The 21,965-nt window shown below is 47.7% G+C and overlaps 1 pseudogene; it reads left to right on the plus strand.

The window, feature by feature from the left end:
• The first annotated feature begins 2,485 nt into the window (after positions 1-2,485).
• Positions 2,486-21,965, plus strand: part of LOC122212738 — a 31,942-nt pseudogene continuing 12,462 nt past the window's right edge.

Genomic DNA, 21,965 nt, shown 5'->3' on the forward strand with positions numbered 1-21,965 from the left:
GAGTGGCAACTGGGGGCTAGAGAGGCCAGGGAGAGGATCAGCGCCTGCCTTTGGTTGGGTCAAGAGAGAGCTCATTCATCTGCAACTGAAGGCTTGGAGCTTCAAGCCCAGCTAGGAATACTGGGTTTTAAGTGATCCCAGGCCCTGGGAAGCTACACATGTGCTACACATTCTCTCTTAACTAGCTTCTTTCTTAACCTTATCCTTAATCTCTATTTTAAATCAGATGTGGAGAAAAACATCCTGCCTGAGCGCCTAAGTTTCATGTTAGTTACCAAGGGGGTTTGGTAGAGAGAGTCTTTTATTTTCTTTTAGTTTTCAAGATAAAAATCAGGTCTGGAGCCCCAGAGCCTGGGCATGTCCCAGACAATGTAACCTTTCTTCCTGAGGCTGGGTGTTTACAGCTGCTCATTCCTGGAAGGTCGGTGTTAATTCCTTTAAGCCAAATTGCCAGGAAGACACCTCTCACTAAAGAGGTTGGGATTTTTATTGCTTGCAGCCAGAAAGAACACACCCCAAGGTCTCACTAAGAGGATCTATGATAGGATTTGGGCTTTGGTTGGTTGATGTGGGTGGGGGCTGATGGAAGTAAGCAGGGTTTGTTCTATATTGAAGCCTATTAGCACTGGACATTCTATGCTTGTGGTAAAGAAGCGATAGCATTTCCTTATGAAAAGAAGATGTTTGGGACGTTGTAAATTTCACTGTGACCTTGCTGTTGTCTGGCCTGAACGATATTGTGAGGTAGCCTTGTTTGGTCTCATTTATCAAGGTTTCAAAGCAGTCTTATCTCAGGTTGGTATTCTGTATCTCAGATCCTCTCTTTCCAGCATGAGAACAACACAGTCAAGCCGGGAGTGCAGAGTTCAGGGCATTGGGGGCTGGCCTTGTTCTTTCTCCCTGGAAATCCCTAACATAGAGAACAAGAAAAGAGAGCACTCTGGCCTCAGAAGCTGTAGGTGCAACCCTGGTGACAAAAGTGTGACATTGACGAAGTCTCTTGAATCGTTCTGTGGCTCCATTTCTCCTTTCCAAATGGGTCAAAAGGAATTGTTCCTAGTGTTAACTTGATAGAGTAGGCAGCTGGACAGGAGCTGGAGGCAAGGGTGGTGGTAGAGAGTGGTTTTGTGGTTTCCCGCCTCCTGGGACTAGAAGAGCAGGGACACGGCACGTGCTCTCCTTTCTAGCTTGTGTCCTACAATGCCCGATGGCTTCATCATAAAATATTGACCCTGTGGTTTTGATCCCCTGGGAGGGGAAGATGACCATGACAGTTCCAGCAACAACCTTGTAGAGCCAAAAACTGCCCCTCCTGACCGATAGGACAAGCTCCTTAGATGATTGGAAACAACTTCAGTTGGAGACCACACCAGCTATGACCCATAACCTGTGCAAACAGAGGAAGAAAAGACACCCCTAACCCTGGTGCTGTTGCCCCTCCGGGCCTGCCTGCATTCCCATCTTGAGAATGTGCTGTCCTTCATCTACTGCCCTACTGTCCTTCCACGGGCTGGTAGCATACTTTTGCTTTTATTTTCATTTTATATTTTAAGTAGGCGCACCGCCAACGTGGGGCTTGAGCTTCCAGCCCCGAGATCAAGAGTCGCATGGTTTACCGACTGAGCCAGCCGGGTACCCCGTCACTGTGTTCATTCGGGCATGGATCCTCACGTCAGTCGTTCACGGGGAATCTAAGCACTGAGCTCTCCATTCACACAATGCAGAATCTCCCACTGGTAACATCTTCTGGTGCCGTGATTCAGATTGCTTAAGGTAAGATAGTCCTCGCCTTCCTGCTGCTAGAGGACTTCTGTCAGATGAATTTCTCAGATGCCTGCTCTCTCATTCTCCTTGCAGGTTGGCTACCCCTGTGTGCTGCATGATCTCACATTTTCTGATCCAATACTCTCGTGGTTCATGCTGATTTCTCTACCTTACAGTATACATTCTTCTCTTATTATACATGCGATAAACATGCTCCAAGAGATACTGAAATCATCCACTGAAGCACATGTGGCATGTGGTAAAGCTGGTTTTGGAATCTGGGCCTGCTTTTCTTAAGGCTGTGCTTTTATCGCTTCAGCACAGACCCTGGATACGGTTTGTTTGGAACTGTGGTTGGGACTAGAGATAGGTAAAGGCAGTTGTTCCTGAGAACTGTTATTTATCTGCTTGACAAGTATTTACTGAACGTTTTCCCTGGCAGGCTCTTAATGGAGGCGCTGCAGAGACGGGATGAACAGGGCAGGCAGAGCGCCCGCTGTCAGGAAGATGATTTTCCAGCCCAGGAGATCGGTGTCTTATAGATAACCACATCAATACATTTTAATTTCTGCTGTGATGAATTTTACTTAATTGTTGAGTTCCTTGGGCCCATTGTGCCAGCCAGGCTTGAAAATCAACTGAGTATAAACTACAGGGCTGTAGAAGTGTGACAAGGAAGTGTCCCAAGAAAGGTCCTTGTGACATTTTTGTTTTAACGGGGACGGGGGTGGGGTACAGATGTTTGATCAGTGTCCTCTGAAATTCAGATGTGGGTTCCTGGAGGGTGTGATAGGAGAGTCCAAGGGAAGCTTGCGGCCAAGGCACCTGTTGGTGTGTGTGCTGCCATCAAGCGATGAGGGAGTTTGGGAAAATCTCCTCATCTCTCTGGGCCTCAGTTTCCTTGTCTGTAAGATAAGGTTGTCATTCAACTTCTCCAAAGTCCCTTGCCGCTCCGTCTCTCTGAGAGCACGAGGGACTGAGGTGCCTGTTAAACGTGTCCTGAGGACTGTGGCTGAGACCTGACTTGGTCCCTTGTCTGTGTGTCTCCTGCAGGAGCCCGGCTGAGCCCACACTGGAAACAGAGGACCGAGGGAGCCGATGGAAGACAGAAAATCAGCAGGTGTGGAGCATGAGAATGACCCAGAGAAGGACAAGGTAATGGTGGAACGGTGGCTGCCCAAGGACCTGAGAATACGGGCAAGTGGAGCTCAGAACAATCTGGAGAAACTGAGGAACGCGTACAGTAGCATCCAACCCTGCAAGGAGCAGCCTGAGGCGAGCAGTGAGGACTGGGGGTGTAACGCACTCCACAGTGAACGGTGCACCGGCCAGGGAGCCCCACAGGACGGACGGGGGTTGGTTTGCACTGCCGGGAAGCACCGTTTCTAAGGGTAGGATGGTGTGACCATGAGGCTCTGCCCCAGTCCCTGAGCTTCGACATTGGAGCTGCCCTGACAGTGGATGGCCTCCAAGGAAGTGTGGGTTTGGAGGGATCAATGGTGTTTGGATCAGATTTGGAGATGTCCATTCTTACCTCAAATCGTTTTGCCCTAAGGCCAAGAGGGGCCAGGGCAGGGGACCCTTGCATTTGAAGTCATAATACTAATAATATTCTTCTGAATTTCTGGTCAGGAATGTGGAAGGCTTTACACATAATATCTGTTGACCAGTGATTTTCTTGACTATTGGTTGAGTGCTTCATTTTCCTGAGGCTGTGTTCAGAACTTGGAAATCAATACGATTTCCCGAGGAGGACAAAGCAGTGGGAGAACGATGCAAACACAATGTGGTAGCTCTCCTACACTGGGGTGTTGTGTTGTGACAGAGCAGAGGATTGGTGTGGGGGCCAGGCCCAGGACATCTCTTCCCCATGACAGAGTGAGCCATTGAGAGGAATCCCCGAGGAGAACCCCGTCTTCATCAGAGCTCACCACAGGGCAGTGTCCTGGGACATGGAGAGGGTAGGGCAGCTTCCTCTCTGAGGGAGGGGATTTGCTACCTCTTGGGAGAAAGCAGGGGACCCCTGACTGGACATTTGTGACTGGAATGGAGTTGAGATGGTCAGAGATTGGCAGCAACTTGTATTTGATCAGTGAAAGGAAGTCCCTGAGGGCCTCCTCAGTGCTTGGCTCAGTGCTAGGAACCCCGAATACAGTGGTGAATAACACATTCTCCCAACTGTCCTGGGGATCTCAGTGTGGTAAACAGGAAGTCATGAGAAGTGTAGTGCTGGTGGGTTCCTTGGAGGAAATGACCAAAGCTGCCTGGCTATGACCTCGGTGATTGTCCTGGTCTGCCTGTGTGTTTTCCAACAGCTGGGTGACCTGCCTTGGCCCAACAGCCCTGGAGCCTCAGCCAGATTTCAGCCTTTTAGGACACAACTGACACCCGGGATCCATGGTGGCTCCAACCAGTCAATACTGCCAAGGTCTTCAGAGGAAACGGCTGGCATCTGTGGCTACTACCCACTATGTCTTGGCCAGCTGGGGAAACGGAGGCAACTTCACTAAATCTCATAGGGTCATCCTCTCCATAATGACCAGTGATGATCTGTCTTCCTCTCTGGTAAGTTAAATGCTTTCTGGTCTTCCATATTCTCTCGCCACATAAAAACTAATATAAATATTGGCCCAATTTTAGAACAAGGACATGTACTTCACGTACAAAGGGAGTAGAGCAACTTCCAAGCTTCAGTGAGAACGTACAGAAACTCTTACAACTGAATAATAATAGGATACATCACTCCAAAATTGCGTAAAAGATGCGTATGGCCATTCTGGAATAGGCACTTGAGTCATCCACCATTCTTCTTTTTAAAATCACTTTGATAATTCAAGATCCTTTCCATTTCCATATGAAGTGTTGGATCAGCTTAGAAATGTTTACTAGCATGTCTGCTGGAATTTTGATTGGCCTTGTATCAGATCTGTAGATCAATTTGGGAAGAACTGACATGTAAACCATATTGAGGTCTTCCAATCCACAGCAAATTTTACCTCTCCATGTGTTTAGTTCATTAATCTCTCAAGGTAATGCTGTGTAGTGTTCAGTGTACTGTTCTGACACGTATTTTGTGTGATAAGACAGTGCAAGAAGAGAATTGGTCAAGAGTCTTTTAAGTTTATTTTTATCTATTCTGAGAGGGCTATAGAGAGCAAGCAGGCAAGGGTCAGAGAGAGAGGGAGACAGAATCCCAAGCAGGCTCCACACAGTGAGCACAAACCCTGAAGTGGGGCTCGATCTCAGGAACTGTGGGAGCATGACCAGAACCAAAATCACCAGTCGGACACTTAACCAGCTGAGCCACCCAGGCGCTCCTGGTCAAAAGTCTCGAAGAAGAAATACCTCACAAAACAAGATATACACATGGCCAAAAAGCACTTGAAAAGATGCTCCGCTGGAAACCACTTAAAGGCATAAAGTTGAAGAAAAATGAAAATGGCTTCACTGATGTTTCCCCAGGTTCGATTTTAAACTAAGTAACCTTTTTCTTGTCTTCTGCAAAGCTCCCCTCCTCCCTTCTTAGCCTTCTGTATCAGGAAGCAGGTACACCCCAGGACATGAGGAAGGAGGGTAGCGGCATGTACACAGTTGCTGTCGCTACTGGCCACACCTTGATTTTCCCGATAAGACCCCCAACCCCTTCCTCCAGGGGCAGGAGCTGGCAGTTTTTGAAGGCCTTAGCCTGCTGTCATCCTTTTTGCCTGGGAAAGCAAGAAAGCTGTTAGTGTTCCTCCTTATCTCAGACTCTGTCTTTGTGGTATATTTTGGCTCCAAAGCACGGAGGTCAGTTTTCCAGAACACACTCAGTCATCAGGAGGAACACAAGTTAATGCTACCATGAGTTAGCATTACACGTCCATTGCCATGGGCTAAAATGAAGAAGACCGGAAATATATGTGGTGAGGATGTGAAGTCACTAGAAGTTTCCAACACTTGTGGGAATGAAAACTGGTCCAGTCATGTAGAGAGGCTGAACCATAGTTAAACATTGACCACTCACATGAACAGCCATTTCACTTCTAAGTATTTACACACCGATCTGTACATGAATACTCCCCATCGCTTTCTTCACAGTGGCTAAACCCTGGAGACCACACAGAGGCCACTAGTAGGTGACTGTATAAATCGACAGGATGTAGCCGTTCGGAGGAATACTACTTAGCGATAAAAAAGCACGAACTGGCGATACGTGCAGTAATATGGATGGATTTCAGAATCCTTATGCTGCACCAAGGAATGTAGGCACCAAAGCGTTCCACCTACCTAGAGTTGTTAAAAAAGGCAAACCCACCTGTAGGGTCAGTGGGTGCCTGGGGCTGAGGCGGAGACAGTGATGGACTGCAAAGGGCCACAAGGGAAGTTGTGAGCTGGAAGAAATGCCGTGTCTTGATGGTAGCTGGAGTTTGATTTTGCTGTGCATTTAATTGTACGCCTTATTTACTTTTTTAATGTTTATTTATTTATTCTGAGATTGAGCAGGGAAGGGGGAGAGAGAGAGGGAGAGCAAGACAATCCCAAGCAGGTTCCACACTGTCAGCACAGCACCCGATGTGTGGGCTTGAATCACTAGCCGTGAGATCATGGCCTGAGACAAAGTCCAGAGAGTCAGATGCTTAACTAACTGGGCCACCCATACCCCGCATGGTACACTTTAAAAATGCCGTCTAACGTACCCAAAGTATCCCCCGGTAGCATTCGTGTGATAATCTAGTGTATTTCTCCATACCAACCGTGAGCATTTAGAAAATGAAATTTAAAAACAAAATAAAATTAAACTCAATAAACACAATAGAGATTCACATCCACACAATCATTAAATGCATAAGAACACATATAAGGAAGACTCCAGACAACTATTGCTGACAGAAATTAAAGGAGATCTAGATACATATAAAAGTGTATACAGCACCTTCATAGATGAGAAGATCCAATCTTGTTGGAATACCAAATCAATATTACCCTGATTCCTATTGGAGTAGGCATTTTGGGGGGAAGTTACCAACTAATTCTAAAATGTATGTGGAAGGGTGCCTGGATGGCTTGGTCAGGTCCGCGTCCGGCACTGGATTCTGGCTCAGGTCATGATCTCACACTTCACGGGTTTGAGCCCCGGGGGCATTGGGCTCCATCCTGACAGTGTGGAGCCTGCCTGGGAATCTCTCTCCCTCCCCCTCCCCTACTCACTTTCTCTATCAACATAAAGAACTTAGAAAAAAAGTATAAAAACCTGGATTTCATAAAGTATTAAATCCTTCGTTGATCATAAATCACTATTTAAAAAGTGAAAAGACACACCCTCTCCCTCTCTGTCTGCCCCTCCCCCTCTCAAAATATGTAAAATTTAAAAAGTCATCATAAAATACACAGTGAAAACACAATCCACAGTCCAGGAATAATTCCTTGCAATACCTCATATATGGCAACGACCTTATCCAAAATACAGAAGGAACTTACACACATCACAAAGAAAATTACAGAGAACCGAGCTTATTGATGAGGAAAAGATCTCAAAAGGAGCTTCATAAAAGAAGATACCCAAATGACCAAGAGCATTCGAAAACTAAACCGAGCACTAACAGCTAGCAGAATGGCTAAAATCAAAAGGACCAAGAATACCAGGTATGTGGGAATGTAGAGAAACTGGGACTGCCTATCTTTGGGCGGAAATCTAGGAGACAAAGCCTTTGCAAAAGTCTGTGTCAGTTTCTCTGCTTTCCCCAAGCATTTTATTCCTAGGATGTGTACCTGGGAGGAACCAGTGGGTGTCTGCACAAACACAGTTTGTACATGATTATTTGTCCTTACTCTGTGTGTGATAACCAAAACTAGATCTGTCCAGCAGGAACACGGATAGTCAAATTGTGCTATAATCCCCAAGCAGAGTATTTCTCGGCAGCATCAGCACCAATGGCTGACACACAGCTAATCAGGACGAGATCTCAAAACCAGACACCGAGTGAGAGAACACAGAACATAGGAGAACATACGACATCATTGCAGTTATATGAAGTGTAAGAACAAGCAAAAGTCGTCTAGGGTGAGAATTCAGAGTGTGTTTGTGTTTGGAAATGGGTATTGACTGGCAAGGAGCAGAAGAGAACTTTGCGCCACGGACGAAAGTGTTCTATATCTCGATCTGGGTGGTGACAGGATGCATACGTACGTTAAATTCATTGAGCTGTGTGCTTGCGGTTTGTGCGTTTTGCTCTAGGTCAATTCGACCCCAATAAAGAACTGTTAGAATTGAAAAAGAGAGAGATGACCGAGCCGAAAAGAGAATAACAAATGACAGGAAATCGGTAACAAATATTGAACATGAACATCACAATAAGAATGTCTTGAGGAGAAACCCAAAGCGATTCAACAGAACAAACACTAAAAAGTATAATTTCATGAAAAACAGGAGAGTGAGAATGACAAGTTCAAATAAGATTAGAATGGCATGTTGCCGCCTTAGGAAAGTCACTCTAGAGCAATAAACACTGAGACGTATTCCAGCAAAAGTACTGTCAGTCGCTTTGATGTGGGGTACAAGGTTGGCTTTCGAGGCCATCCAAGATTCCTTTGGCTCTTTGGGGTCTTTTCTGGTTGCATACAAAGTTGAGGATTGCTAGTTGTAGCTCTGTGGAAAAGGTTGGTGGTATTTTGATAGGGATTGCAGTCAGTGTGTGGATTGCTTTTGTTAGTATCAACATTTTAACGATATCTGTTCTTCTAATCCATGAGCACGGGAAGTTTTTCCATTTCTTTCTGCCCTCTTCAGTGCCTTTCGTAAGGGTTCTCTAGTTTTCAGAGTGCAGATCTTTTACGTCTTTGGTTGGGTTCATTCCTAAGTATCTTACGGTTTTAGGTGCAATTGTACATGGTTTCAACTCCTCGATTTTTCTTTGTGGTGCTTCATTATTGATGTGTGGGAACGCAAGAGATTTCTGTATGTTGATTTTGTGTCCTGGGACTTTACTGAATTTGTGTATCAGTTCTAGCAATGACGTGGATGGAGCGAGAGTGTATTATGCTAAGTGAAGTCAGTCAGCCAGAGAAGGACACGTATCATATGATTTCACTCATCTGTGGAATTTAAGAAACCCAATAGATGAACGATGGGCGGTTGGTAAAGAGAGAGGCAAACCATGAAACAGACTCTTAAGTAATAGAGAGCAAACAGAGGGTTTGTTAACCTCCGTTCTATTAAATATGAAGGTAGGCCAAATGAACGTAATCAAATAGCATCAAGTTTATAGATGTTTCCAAAGTAGGTGGTCACTACATGTATTCAAGGACATACGTATAAATTAACATTTTGACAGTTCGAAAGAGATCTTGTGAGAGACACATGAAATCCGTAAGTGACAAGCATGAAATATGGTTGTTTAGTGACATTATAAAAACAACAAAAAAACAACTCACACGTAGAGAAGGAGTCGAGGATATAGGGATATCCAACATCAGTTTAATGGAAAGCCAAAATGGTGCCCCAAGAGGGGATAAGAAAGCCTCATAACACAGGAAAACAGCCAGAAGAACAGTGAGAGTTGGGACAAAACATTTTTCTCAAGTAAATATTTATTCACTTAGTATTATACTCTGCCTCCTGTCTTACACTTTTTAACGGATAGAGGACAAACTAGAGAGACCCAGAGAAGAACATCATGACAGTCTAAGACTTTGGAATGTTTCACTCACTGGAAAAGCCTGAAGGTCTGTTTGACCTTAAAGAGAAGTGGGGTGGCTTGATGACAGCCCTTTAGTAAAACTTGGGAAACTATTTCTGCCTTGATGTTTTTATGCACACACAAGAATGAACAGTGAGAACGATGCTGAGATGTGTTTGGAAAGAGATGGGGTCTGTGGCACCTGGATGGCTCATTGGGTTGAGTGTCTGATTCTTGATTTTGGCTCAGGTCCTGATCTCACGGTTCATGAGATCAAGGCTCCCGTACGGTACTGTGCAGATAGCACAGAGTCTGCTTGGGATTCTCTCTCTCTCCCACTCCCTCCACCCCATCCCGCTCACGTGCTCGTGCTTTCTCTCAAAATAAATAAATAAACTTAAAACAGAGACAGACAGAGAGAGATATGGGATCTGTGGTATTAGCACAAGGGTAGACAACTACTGAGAGTGGCCGCTGAGGGGTGGTCCCCATCAGTGGTGACCTTCAGGGGAGACTAGGCAGCCTTGGGTATCTGCGTAGCCTTGGCACCTGGAAGGCAATGGCTCCCAAGGTTCCATGACATCCCCGCGTTCCAATTCTGTTATTGCAACTGCAGACCGTCACCTGGCGTGCCAGGTGCTCGGTCTGTCATTCCGGTTGGAGTCTGAGCTACAGGCAGTGCCTCGGGCTCTCGACTCTGGCATCTCGAACCTTCTTTTTGGAGCTGCTGACTCTCCAGTGCTGTGGGGTGTTGTTCAAGTTGTTCCCGATAGTAAGTAAAGAATTGCTGTATCCTCGCCCCTCAGTCCTGATTGAACCTACTTGATTTCACTTGTTTTTAACCCGTCATGTGTTTGGTTTCTTCTCCCCAGTCCCCAGCTCTACCTCTTCTGCCACATGTCACCATGGCAGCACCTCTTGACCCGGTGTCTGATCCAGGGACAGAAATGAGCCTCCTGGAACTCAACCAGGAGCTTCAATCCAAGCTGGAAGCAAGCCAGCAGGACTTCCGAGACCTCAGAGAGAAATTCCTTGTATCCGAAGCTACTGCCTACTCCCTGGCCAACCAGCTGCAGAAATATAGTAAGTCCTACAAGGTCAGGGTCACCAAAGTGATGACTGTCTGTATTCCTGGAGACGGGAATTGGCTTTGTGTGGAGAGAAAACGAAAGCCCTCTCCGGACTTTGTCTTCTCTATTTCCATCGTCACGATCAATTCCATTGTGACCACAATCCAGGAAAAGTAGCAGTGGGTATTTCTTAATGTATGTTTGTTGGTTTTGAGAGAGACAGTGTTAGTCGGGGTGGAGCAGAGAGAGAGGGAGATAGAGGATGCCAAGCAGGCTCGGTGCTGTCAGCACAGAGGCTGACGTGGGGCTCGATCTCAGGAATGTGAGATCATGATCTGAGCCGAAATCAAGAGTTGGAAGCTTAACAGACTAAAGCTCCCGGAGGACCCAGTGGAAGTGGGTGTCTTACCCTCATTTTGCCGAGGATGGGAAGAATGGGGAAAACGAGACTAGCAGTTTCTCCAGGTTGGTTTGCAGTGCTGTACAGTGTGGGGTTACAGTTAACTTTCTAGTGATTGATTCCTGACGCAGACCCAGAAATGCCTGGTCCTCTCAGGGTCCTGTGTGTGTGTGTGTGTGTGTGTGTCACATCCTGCATCACTGTTGGCCTTCGTGTCTCGGACTAATGAACTCCATCACGTCCCACTTCTCTGAGGTTCCAATGGCAAAGCAGCGAGCTGTTTCACTGGGGAAACTTGCTGATGGTGCACACGGGGCGCGGGTGGGGACCAGGGGACACGGCCAGCTTGCAAGGAGCTGGAAGATGGGTCTGCTTTCCCTGAAACTGCGGTATCCATGAGCGATGCCATGCAGACAGTGACTCCCCTGATGAGAGGGAAGCCGTGCTTCGTGGGCACAGGCTCTGCTTCCTGAGTCCTCGGTAGCCATTGGCACCCTGTGGCGAGGTAGAGGGCATTTCAAGGCCCATCAGACAATCTGTGCTCCCTCCTGTGTCTCTCCCTGAGCTGGGGAACCTTCAAGGATGCAGGACGGCCAGCAGGGCAGGCCTGGGCCAGGAGTCAAGCGGCCCGGTGAGAATGAGGGTGAGCGGGGGAGACCACAGCCCCGGTGACCGCCCAAGCCAGTGTGTGGAGCTGGCCCTCCCCCACGGTCAGCCTGGAATGGGGAGGCCAGCTGCCTGTTCATTCAGAGGGGGCTGCCATGGCGGGAGGAATCCTGAGTTAGGGGCATGTGTGCAGCGGGGCGATGGGAAGGAATCCTGACGACTCTGAGCCCGAACTGTTGCCGTTTCCTTACCAAGAGTTTTCCATAAAACAAGGGGAGGTGGGATTACAAATGACTGATGGGGAGAAAAGTAATGTTGGAAGCGGCTCTTTAGCAAGGTGAAGAGATGATGAGCTTTGGGGTAAGGACAAGCAAAGTTTTCTTTGCATCTTTCCTGATAACCGTGACACAAGTGCGGGAAACCACTTGTGAAGACGACGAAGGAAGGCATCACCCAGGAGCTTGGGGTGGAGGGAACACAGTCTGGCTCTGGGCCAGTCTTCCTGTGCTCCCCGCCATGCTGCCCTGCCCCGATTTCTGTGCCTCACATTCCTCCTCTGTGATCCTGCTGCTGTCATAGTACCTGCTGCTTTGAGTGGAGGGGACGGGCAGTGAGAGAGGGACACGGGATCCGAGAAGTGGGCTCTGCGCTGAGAGCAGTGAGCCTGCTGCGGGGGCTTGCACTCACGAACCACGAGGTCATGACCCGAGCCCAAGGCGAAGCTCGCCAGACTGAGCCACTCAGGCGCCCCCCCCCCCCCCCCCCCCCCCCCCCCCCCCGTCTGCTGCTTCTGATACCACAAGCTTTGTTAGTGTTTGGCCGTATCGCTTTCAGGTCCTTCTGGTTTTACGCATTATAGTGCACACAAGAGTATACGGGTGAACTTTTTGCCTTTGAGATATGTGCTCATTATCCAACTCAAGGGAACCATGAGTCAGTCCTGTGGTCCTAAGGGCCTCACTTCATGTCCCTGCTTAGTGTCCTACCTAAGAGGCTGCCAGCTCAGGTGAGTGGCCATGATCAGGGTGAGTGTCAGGGGATGTGGATTCTGATTCTGCCAAATCCCAGTCATTCACCTTGTCTAGTTCCTGTCCACGCCTTGGAGCTGCTCTTCCCTCAGCTCTAAAACAGGGAGGTATCAAATACCGTGTAGCTGGGGGGCTGAGGAATGAGATGCGCAGAGCCCGATGCTGGGGTTACATTGTCCTGGGGTACACCCCGCCCCCCTCCCTGGAGGCAGCGAGCACAGCGGCACGTGTAGCTTGTCCACTGAGGCCGGTGTCTGTGTTCTCAGAGTGTGAAGAGTTGAAAGACATCATCGAATCCGTGCTGGGGGAGACGCTGCAGCGTAAGCAGGGGAAGTTGGCAGAGACCTTGACCGAGAAGCTCAGGTAAGGAGGGCTCCGTGGCTGGTGGGAGGCCGTAGGCATCTCTGACTCTTGTCAGCGACAGGTCTGGGCCAGGAGAAGGGCAGAAACTTGCCTGGCACACAGGTGCACGCACACATCTGTCAAACAGTGAAGACAGCAGTATCTGGTGTATTGCGGACTCCAATTATTCGGGGCCTCGCTCAATGTTTGTATTTTTTTTTTTTTAATTTATTTAAATCCAAATGAGTTCGCATATAGTGTATAAATGGTTTCCGCAGGAGATTTTAGGGTATCATCTCTTACAAATGACACCCGGTGCTCATCCCGAAAACTGCCCCCCTAATGCCCATCACCCATTTAGCCCATCTCCCACCCAAAACCCCTCCAGCAAGTCTCAGGTTATTCTTTGCATTTAAATGTCTCTCTCTAATGGTTTGCTTCTGTCTCTGTTTTTATCTTAATTTTCCTTCCTTTCCCCTGGTGCATCTGGTTTGTGTCTTAAATTCCACATATGAGTGAAATCATGTGATCTTTATCTTTCTCTGATTGACTTATTCGGCTTAGCATAATACACTCTAGTTCCATCCACAGTGTTGCAAAGGGCAGATCCATTCTTTTTCATCACCAAGTAATGTTCCGTTGTATCAATTTATGTACCATGTCTTCTCAATCCATTCATCCGTCGATGGACATCTGGGCTCTTTCCATCCTTTGGCTATTGTTGATAACAGTACTATAACATTGGGGTGCAGGTGCCCCTTCGAATCAGCATTTTTGAGTCCTTTGGATAACTACCTAGTAGTGCCATTGCCGGATTGTAGGGTAGCTCTTCTCTAAATTTCTTGAGGAACTTCCGCACTGTTTTCCAGAGTGGCTGCACCAGTTTGCATTTCTACCAGCAAAAGTGCCAAAGTGGTCCCCTTTCTCCACATCCTCACCATCTGTTATTCATTTTAGCCATTCTGACAGATAGGAGTGGTATCTCATTGTGGTTTTACTTTCCTTTTCCCTGATGATGAATGATGTTGAGCAAGTTTTCGTGTGTCTGTTACCATCTGGATGTCTTCTTTGGAGAAGTGTCTGTTTCTGTCTTTTGCCCAATTCTTTACGGGATCATTTGCTTCTTGGGTGTTGAGTTTTGAGTTTGATCAAGGTTGTTTTATACATATTGAATACTGACTCTTTATCCGATATGTTGTTTGTAAATATTTTCTCCCATTGCTTCGATTGCCTTTGAGTTTGTTGTTTGTTGAAGCTTTTCATCTTGATGAGATCCCAGTGGTTCATGTTTGCCTCAGGAGACATGTGTAGTAAGAAGTTGCTGCGGCCAAGGTCAAAGAGGTTGCCACCTGTCTTCTCCTGCAGGATTTTGATGGTTTCCTGTCCTACATTTAAGTCTTTCATCCATTTTGAGTTTATTTTTGTGTACGGTGTAAGAACGTTCTCCAGGTTCATTCTTCCACACGTCTCTGTCCAGTTTTTCCAACCCCATTTGCCGAAGAGACCGTCTTTTTTCCATTGAATAATCTTTCATGTGTTGTTGAAGCTTATTTGGCCATAGATTTGTGGGTCCATTTCTGAGTTCTCTCTTCTGTCCCCTGGTTCTGTGTGTCTGTATTTGTGCTGATACCATACTGTCTTGATGATTACAGCTTTATAATATGACTTGAAGTCCAGAAATGTAAGGATTACTTGTTCTAGCTCTGTGAAGAATGCTGGTGTTCTTTTGATAGGAATTGCATTGACTCTGTAGATTGCTTTGGGTAGTATTCAGATTAAAAACATTTTTTTTTTTTTTTTTTTAGTATTTCTTTTATCTTGGGAGACAGAGAGACAGAGTGCAAACAGGGGAGGGACAGAGAGAGAGAGAGAGATCCAGAATTTGAAGCAGGCTCCAGGCTCTGAGCGGTCAGCACAGAGCCCGACGTGGGGCTCGAACCCACGACGCGCGGGACCATGACCTGGGCTGAAGTCATATGCTTAACCGACTGAGCCTCCCAGGCGCCCCAGTGATGACATTTTAACAATATTTGTTCCTCAGATCCAGGAGCATGGATTGTTTTTCCATTTTTGTGTGTGTGTCTTCAATTTCTTTCATAAGTTTTCTACAGTTTACAGCTTTTTATAGTTACAGCAAATCTTTTACCTCTTTGGTAGGTTCATTCCCATGTATTTTGTGGTTTTCAGTACCCTAGTCAATGGGATCAGTTCCTTGATTTCTCTTTCTGCTGCTTCATTATCGGTATACAGAAATGCAAGCAATTTCTGTACGTTGACCATATTCCAGTGAATTTGCTGAATCCATGCATCAGTTCTAGCAGTGTTTTGGGGAGTCTTTCCGGTTTTCCATGTGGAGTATCATGTTGTCTACAAAGAGTGAAAGTTTGACTTGTTCCTTGCTGATTTGGATGCCTTTTATTTCTTTTGCTGTCTGGTTGCTGAGGCTAGGACTTCCAACGCTATGTTCAACAAGAGCGGTGAGAGTGGACCTTCTGTCGTGTTCCTGACCTTAGGGACCTCAGTTTTTCCCCACTGAGGTGATATTAGCTGTGGGTCTTTTGTAATCGGTATATATGATCTTGAGGTATGTTCCTTCTATCCCTACTTTCTTGAGGGTTTTCTCAAGAAAGGATGCTGGATTTTGTCAAAAACTTTTCCTGCATCTATTGAGAGGATCATGTGGTTCTTATCCATTCTTTTATTCATGTGCTGTATCAGGTTGGTTGATGCGCAGATATTAACACAAACCTTGCGGCCCAGGAATAAATCCCCCCCTGATTGTGGTGAATAATTCTTTGTTGTTTTTTTGTGTTTTAATTTTCTCTTTATGTTTGAGAGGCAGAGGGAGACAGAGCGCAGGTGGGGGAGGGGCAGAGAGAGAGGGAGACCCAGAATCCGAAGCAGGCTCCAGGCTCTGGACTGTCTGCACAGAGCCCGATGGGGGCCCAAACTCACGAACCTTGAGATCATGACCTGAGCTGAAGTTGGACGCTCAACCGACTGAGCCACCCAGGCACCCCGTGAATAATTCTTTTAATGTATTGTTGGGTATGGGTGGCTAGTATCTTGTGGAGAATTTTCGCATCCGTGTTCATCAGGGAGATTGGTCTGCAAGTCTCCTTTTTAGTGGGGATTTGGATGGTTTTGGGGTCAAGTTAATGCTGGCCTTGTAGGATGAGTTTGGAAGTTTTCCCCCCATTTCTATTTCAAACAGCTTCAGGAGAATAGGTACGGACCCTTCTTTAATGTCAGGTGCAATTCCCCTGGGGAACCATCTGGCCCTGGACTCTTGTTTGTTGGGTGTTTTTTTATTGCTGATTCAATTTCTCAACTTGTTATGTATCTGTTCAAATTTTCTATTTCTTCCTATTGCAGTTTGGGGAGTTTATATGTTTCTAGGGATTTGTCCTTTTCTTCCAGATTTGGGCCATTTGTTGGCATATAATTGCTCATAATAATGTCTTCTTTTTTGTGTGTATTTCTGCAGTGTTGGTTGTGGTCGCTTCACTTTCACTCCTGAGTTTATTTATTTGGGCCCTTTCCTTTTTCTTTTGATAAAGCTGGCTAGGGACTTACCGATAATGTTAATTCATTCAAAGAACCAGCTCTTGGTTTCATTGATGTGTTCCGTTTTATTTTATTTCCATATCATTGACTTCTGATCTCATCTTTATCATTTCCCTTCTTCTGCTGGTTTTGGGCTTCATTTGCTGTTCTTTTTCCAGCTCCTCTAGGTGTAAAGTTAGGTTGTGTATTTGAGACTTTTCTTCCTCTTTTACGAAGACCTGGATTGCTATATGCTTCCCTCTTATGATCGCCTTTGCTGCATCCCAGAGGTTTTGGCCTGTCGTGTTTCATTTTCATTGGCTTCCATGTATCATTCACTCTGTGTCAAATAAATATCATTTATTGAGCTGAAAGTCACCAAATTCAAGTGAACAATTTGTGGCATTGGCCACATTCACACTGTTGTGAGATCACCACCTCATTTGCCTGTAACACAGTCACCTCCTGAGGGATGACAGCTTGTCGGTCATGTTTTCCTTCAGACAATGCTGTCCTCTTGACCCTGCCGCTCTCCTGACCTGTGTAGTCCACACCAGCTGTCCTGTCCACATTTCTGTGGCTGGCGCTGGGTCCATGCACAGCACGATGCACACCGTGTAGGTTCACAGGAAATGGCTGTGCCGCAGGGAGGGCCTGAAGGGACATCTCTCTGACGGGTGTTGAGGAAGACACCTGGCTTTGTTTACAGAAGAAGGAGCTGCAGAGGAGGTCAAGGAGACTCCCCAACACAGAGGAGCCTTGTTTTACCTTCTTCTTTCTGTGTCACAGGCAGGGCCCCACACACGTGCCAGAACGTGGCCTTGAGGGCTCCTTGCGGAAAATCACAGAAACGTCCGTGAAAGCTCTCAGAGAATCTATTCAACTCTGTGTTTTAAAATTTTCTCTATGTCCCACCTTAGGCAATATCATATCCTGATTAAAGCTCAGGCTGAAGAGCTGACCCAGTTGTGGCAGAAGTTACGGGAAGGGAGAGAAGTTTCTGAGCCAGTCGATCAGCACCTCAAGGACCTCCTCACCCACGATGACCCCGAGCGTTCCCAAGGCCAGGGCATCCAGGAGCAAGTGGCCGAGGGACACAGGCTGGCAGAGTGCCTTGCCCGCCAGCTCAGCCCCGGTAAGGCGGCCACAGGCCCTGTGTGCACTGAGCTGCTCCGAGGTCCTGGGCTCCCCAGACATCTCCCGCCTCCCCTCACATTGTTGGCAGCCGCTGTCTTGGTTTCCATGTGACACATGGGGCCACCAGAGGACCCGGACTAGCAGGTGGGAAAGGAGAGGAGAAGTGCACAGGGTGGAGGTCACGGTGCTCCACCCATCTGTGTCCTCCCCGAGGGAACTGCCTTTAGGGCAGGAGGCAGCCTCCACCAGTGTCAGAGCCCAGAAGGGAGGACGAGGAAGGAGGCAGCTTGTTCGAGTGCAGGGAGTCCTGAGCTAAGCGGGAAGTTCCAGGCTCCCGCCCAGGAGCTGTCTTTATTGACTGTGGGCGAGAGAGTGATCTTCGCTTTCTCCATAACTGTCTCCTCAACTGTCTATCAAGTAACCTGTCATAGCTGTGGTGATCACATGCGGAAAGTTCACGAATGCACTTCAGGAAAAATAAAGCCCCTGACTTTGTGGAGGGGAATGAGGTATTGGATGTAGTAGGCCTTGGAGATGGAACGTCGTTTAGACTGAAACACTCTTCATACAGACGGCCCGTCCATAACACCGACGTCCACTTGGGGACCCATGAGTCCACATGTGGAGGGACTTGGGACCGGGTGATTGTGCTGTCCTCGGGGCAAGGAGGAGACTCTACGTGAGCACTGGGAGCACACAGGGCCTGCGCCTGTTGCATGACTGTGGTACCTGCAAGACACTGTTCGCTGAAATCAGATTGAAACTGGACAGGCATCCACGGATCTGGACAAGAGACAGTTTAAACTTTTGCCCAGTCTCAGTCATGGTGAGCCCCCGAATCAGAGACACTCCCTGCTGGATCTGAAATCCATACCGCAACAGTTCTCCAGGGCAGTGCCCTGGAGCTTCAGAACAAGAGTTAGTCATGCGTAGATAATTACGTTGCTAAGGCATATAAGCCCCTGTGTTTATAGTGGTGATGTGGGAGCTCCACATCATGGGAGATTTCTGAATTTCTTTGCAGAAGATGATGATGATGATGAGGAGGAGGAGGAGGAGGAGGAGGAGGAGGAGGATGAACAAGCAGAAGAATCCCTCACCACCAGGTAACAATGAATACTGGGGACCCGGTAATGTGTGGGTGAAAAAGGATAGGGACTCAGAAAGAACAGTAGGTGAGGTCACAAGAGTCCAGGTGGCAGATGCAGGGATCAGCAGAGCTGCAGATGGTAGTGACTGAATTCCCTCAGCGGCAAATGGCCCTGTTCCCTCGGTTGTCTGCTGTCACGGGGCTGCTTGTCTGGGGGAGCCCCAGATGAACTCAGCAGCCTTAGGATTCCCCGTACGCACAAAATACCCGTTCTGTCCTGTAAATGAACACCAGGAGGAGACGCATCTCTACACAGTTCTCAAAGGTCCCTGGTAGGAAGGTAACCAGCAAAGGAACTGAGAGACAGACAGCTGGCAAAATTAACACGGAATTACCTAACCAAAACCAAAAGGTTGGGGTGTCATGTGACACTATTAATAGAAAAGTGCCTGGAGGGCACAATTTTCTGCAGTGCACAGTGACTCAAGACTGTAACCGCTTGATCAGTCTATGTTAAATTCAACATGACTCAGGCACGTGGCGGTTGCCCCTGGCATGGACTCCCATTTGTCCTTCGTCTCGTGACTGTACCATACTGGGATGGTCGAGTCTCATTCCTCATTGCTCGTTATGTGGCCAGTGGACTGAGGATCTATCTGTTGTTGCTTCTCTCCCACCCCTTCCTGGCCACACTCTGCCTCTTGTAGGATAACCTTTTCTCTCTCAAGGCTATGGTCCCTTTCCTTTCTGCGACCACTCCCTTGCCTCCCATCAACACCAGCTAGGTAGCAAGCCATGGTGTCTGATCCTCCTGGTTTCCTCTTGTGTCGTTCTTGCCCCACCTGGCACAGCATGAAGCTTCCGGAAGCTGAAAAGAAGGAAGTCCTCCAGGACATGCTGAATGAATGTGTTTTGACTCCTTCCATTGGCCGAGAAGGGCGTGACTGCTACCAGCCTTGCAAGGATGGCACGTTCCCATCGGATGAACAGAAATTCGGCTCTGCTCTGGATGTAGCCTGTGAATGCTCCCATTCCAAAGGGGATGAAACTCCACCCGGTTCCCCAGGTAGTGTCCACAATCTTTGTTGCACACACCCTGTGTAGACCAAGAGATTTAATCCGCAGAAGTGGACCATGTACTCACAGACAGTTTCCACCCAGGCTCTAGGATTGAGTTTGAAATAAGACATTCCATGAGTCAGTGAGCTTTGTTCGATTCATGTCTAAGCCATGGCACTTTTATGTCTGAGCCACCGCCCATCGCTGCTCTCAAGCTGGTCCTGCCAGACTCCTATACCTCTCTACCCCTGGCACAGGAGGTGGCTATCAGACCTCCAAATTTTGGATTAATCTCTTATCTCTCTTGCCAGGCTCTGATTTCCATCCTTGAACCATGTTTCTGGATATATGGCCACCCAAGGCTGTTGGAAGCCTTTTCTATATCATAGGAAATGTCACGATCCAGGTTCACTGTCTCTACCTGGTCTGTCTCTTCCTTTTCTTCTTGTCTCAAGTCAGCTGAGAACCAGGACAGGACTAAGTCTATCATACGTTGTATGTTTCTCTGCAGCAAGGCAGGGCCCTGGAACTTCCCGACCCCATGAACGGCCCCTGGTGCTTTGCAGCTTTGAAGATTATTCTGCTTTGATGGTGTAGATTCCAGTCGTCAGTTTAATCTCAACGGCTGATTCCTGAAAACCATTGGCCTGCAGTGTTTCAAATGGAAAAAGCCTGAATGTGGCAGCAATGCTCTAGGAAGCAGCCAGGTCCTTCCCCAAGATCTCTGGGAAAAGGGATAAGTTTTCTGTTGTGTCGACGTGTCTTAGGATACTGTGATCATGACCTGTCTTATCAGGGACATTTGCTGGCTCAAGAAGGCAATCCCGGTGATTTTTTCCAGGGCCCTACTGAATCCCTCCTGAATGATTTCTCTCACAATTGCCTGTTATGACTGTGCTTCTATTTCTGTCCTCTGCTACACAGCACACGGGAGTGAGCATTTGTGGAGGGGAATCTGCCTAATGGAACTCTTTCTCTTCATTTATTTGCAGACAACCAAATTGGTCACCAGGGGCTGAAAGGGCGAGAGTCAGATGCCCCCAGGTAATTCTGAATACTTGGGGGCTGGGAAATCAGTGGTGGCGTCTGCAGACCTCAGATCCAAGGAAAGGCAGAAAGTGCTGGATAGAACCATGTTATCCATTCGGTCAATGGCCAATTATCCGCTTTCACAATGGTTTCTGTTTTCATTGTGGTACTTGTATTGCTCCCATTTCTTAATTACGACTCAAGTTGAGTAACACACAGTCAGCTGGCCCAGGTGAGCTAAAGGCACAGGGAGTCCTGCACTCACTCATTCTCCCCAGCTTTAGAGAGAGAGGCAATGTACTTTCTGCCCCGTTCGATTTAGCCTGTGGGCACGTATTTCAGAGCAAGAATGTACGTAGACGAAAATGTGCCATCATGCCGTGATATTGAGAGAGACAGGCCTTCATGGCATGAGAATTCTGAGACAGTAGCCCGCCCCAGAAGCTGCACGCACTGGGCCACTCCATGCAGGACTCAAGGGCATTTGAACGGAAGGAAGGGAGCCACTGCTGTCCTGTGACTCTGTGTGTTTTGAGTCAGGACTGGATGGCACGGTGCTAATTCAGGCTCTTTCCTCATCAGCTTGCTAGGTGGCCAGTGTACAGAGCACTTACTGTCCTTTCTGTCTGCCGCCCCTGTGACAGACACACTTTGTCCCGCACAAAAAGAAGAGTTGTTTCTCTCATTAATGAGGCACTCTCTTTGCTTTTGTGAAAATGCCTCTTGCCTTCCATCAAAGCCAGACAGGACATACGGTTTCAGATCCCTCTTCGGTTAATCTTCAGTTTTCCTCCCGCCTCAGGCTCCGTAGACAGCTGCTAGAGGTGGTGGAGGAGGAAATCACGTGGGACTCTCTGGATGAACGCTACTGGACATATTCGGTTCTTCCTGACCTGTCTGACTCCTACTGGCCTTACAGGAGCACCGCCATCTTCTTCCCTGAGGAACTGGAAGTCTCTTCTGCTCTGGAAATGGCCAGTGAGTACTCCGCTGTCAGGGTGATCAAGCTCCAGCTGGACTGCCCCGTACATCTCCTGGTCTTTGTGCCCCACACCTGTGCTGTGCTGAGAGAGCTCCTCCCTGTGTGCAGGCTCTGTACACACATCTGGATCTGAGCCAGGCTCCAGGATGGATGGAGTTTCAAGCACAGACATCATGTGGGTCAGGGAACTCTTCTCCCTTCCTACTCCCAGGACATGCCCATGTCCCCTGGGCTTCACTGTCAGGTCATTGGACCCA

The sequence above is a fragment of the Panthera leo genome (assembly GCF_018350215.1).
Source record: "Panthera leo isolate Ple1 chromosome C1 unlocalized genomic scaffold, P.leo_Ple1_pat1.1 chrC1_random_Un_scaffold_68, whole genome shotgun sequence".
In the NCBI taxonomy this organism is placed as follows: Eukaryota; Metazoa; Chordata; class Mammalia; order Carnivora; family Felidae; genus Panthera; species Panthera leo.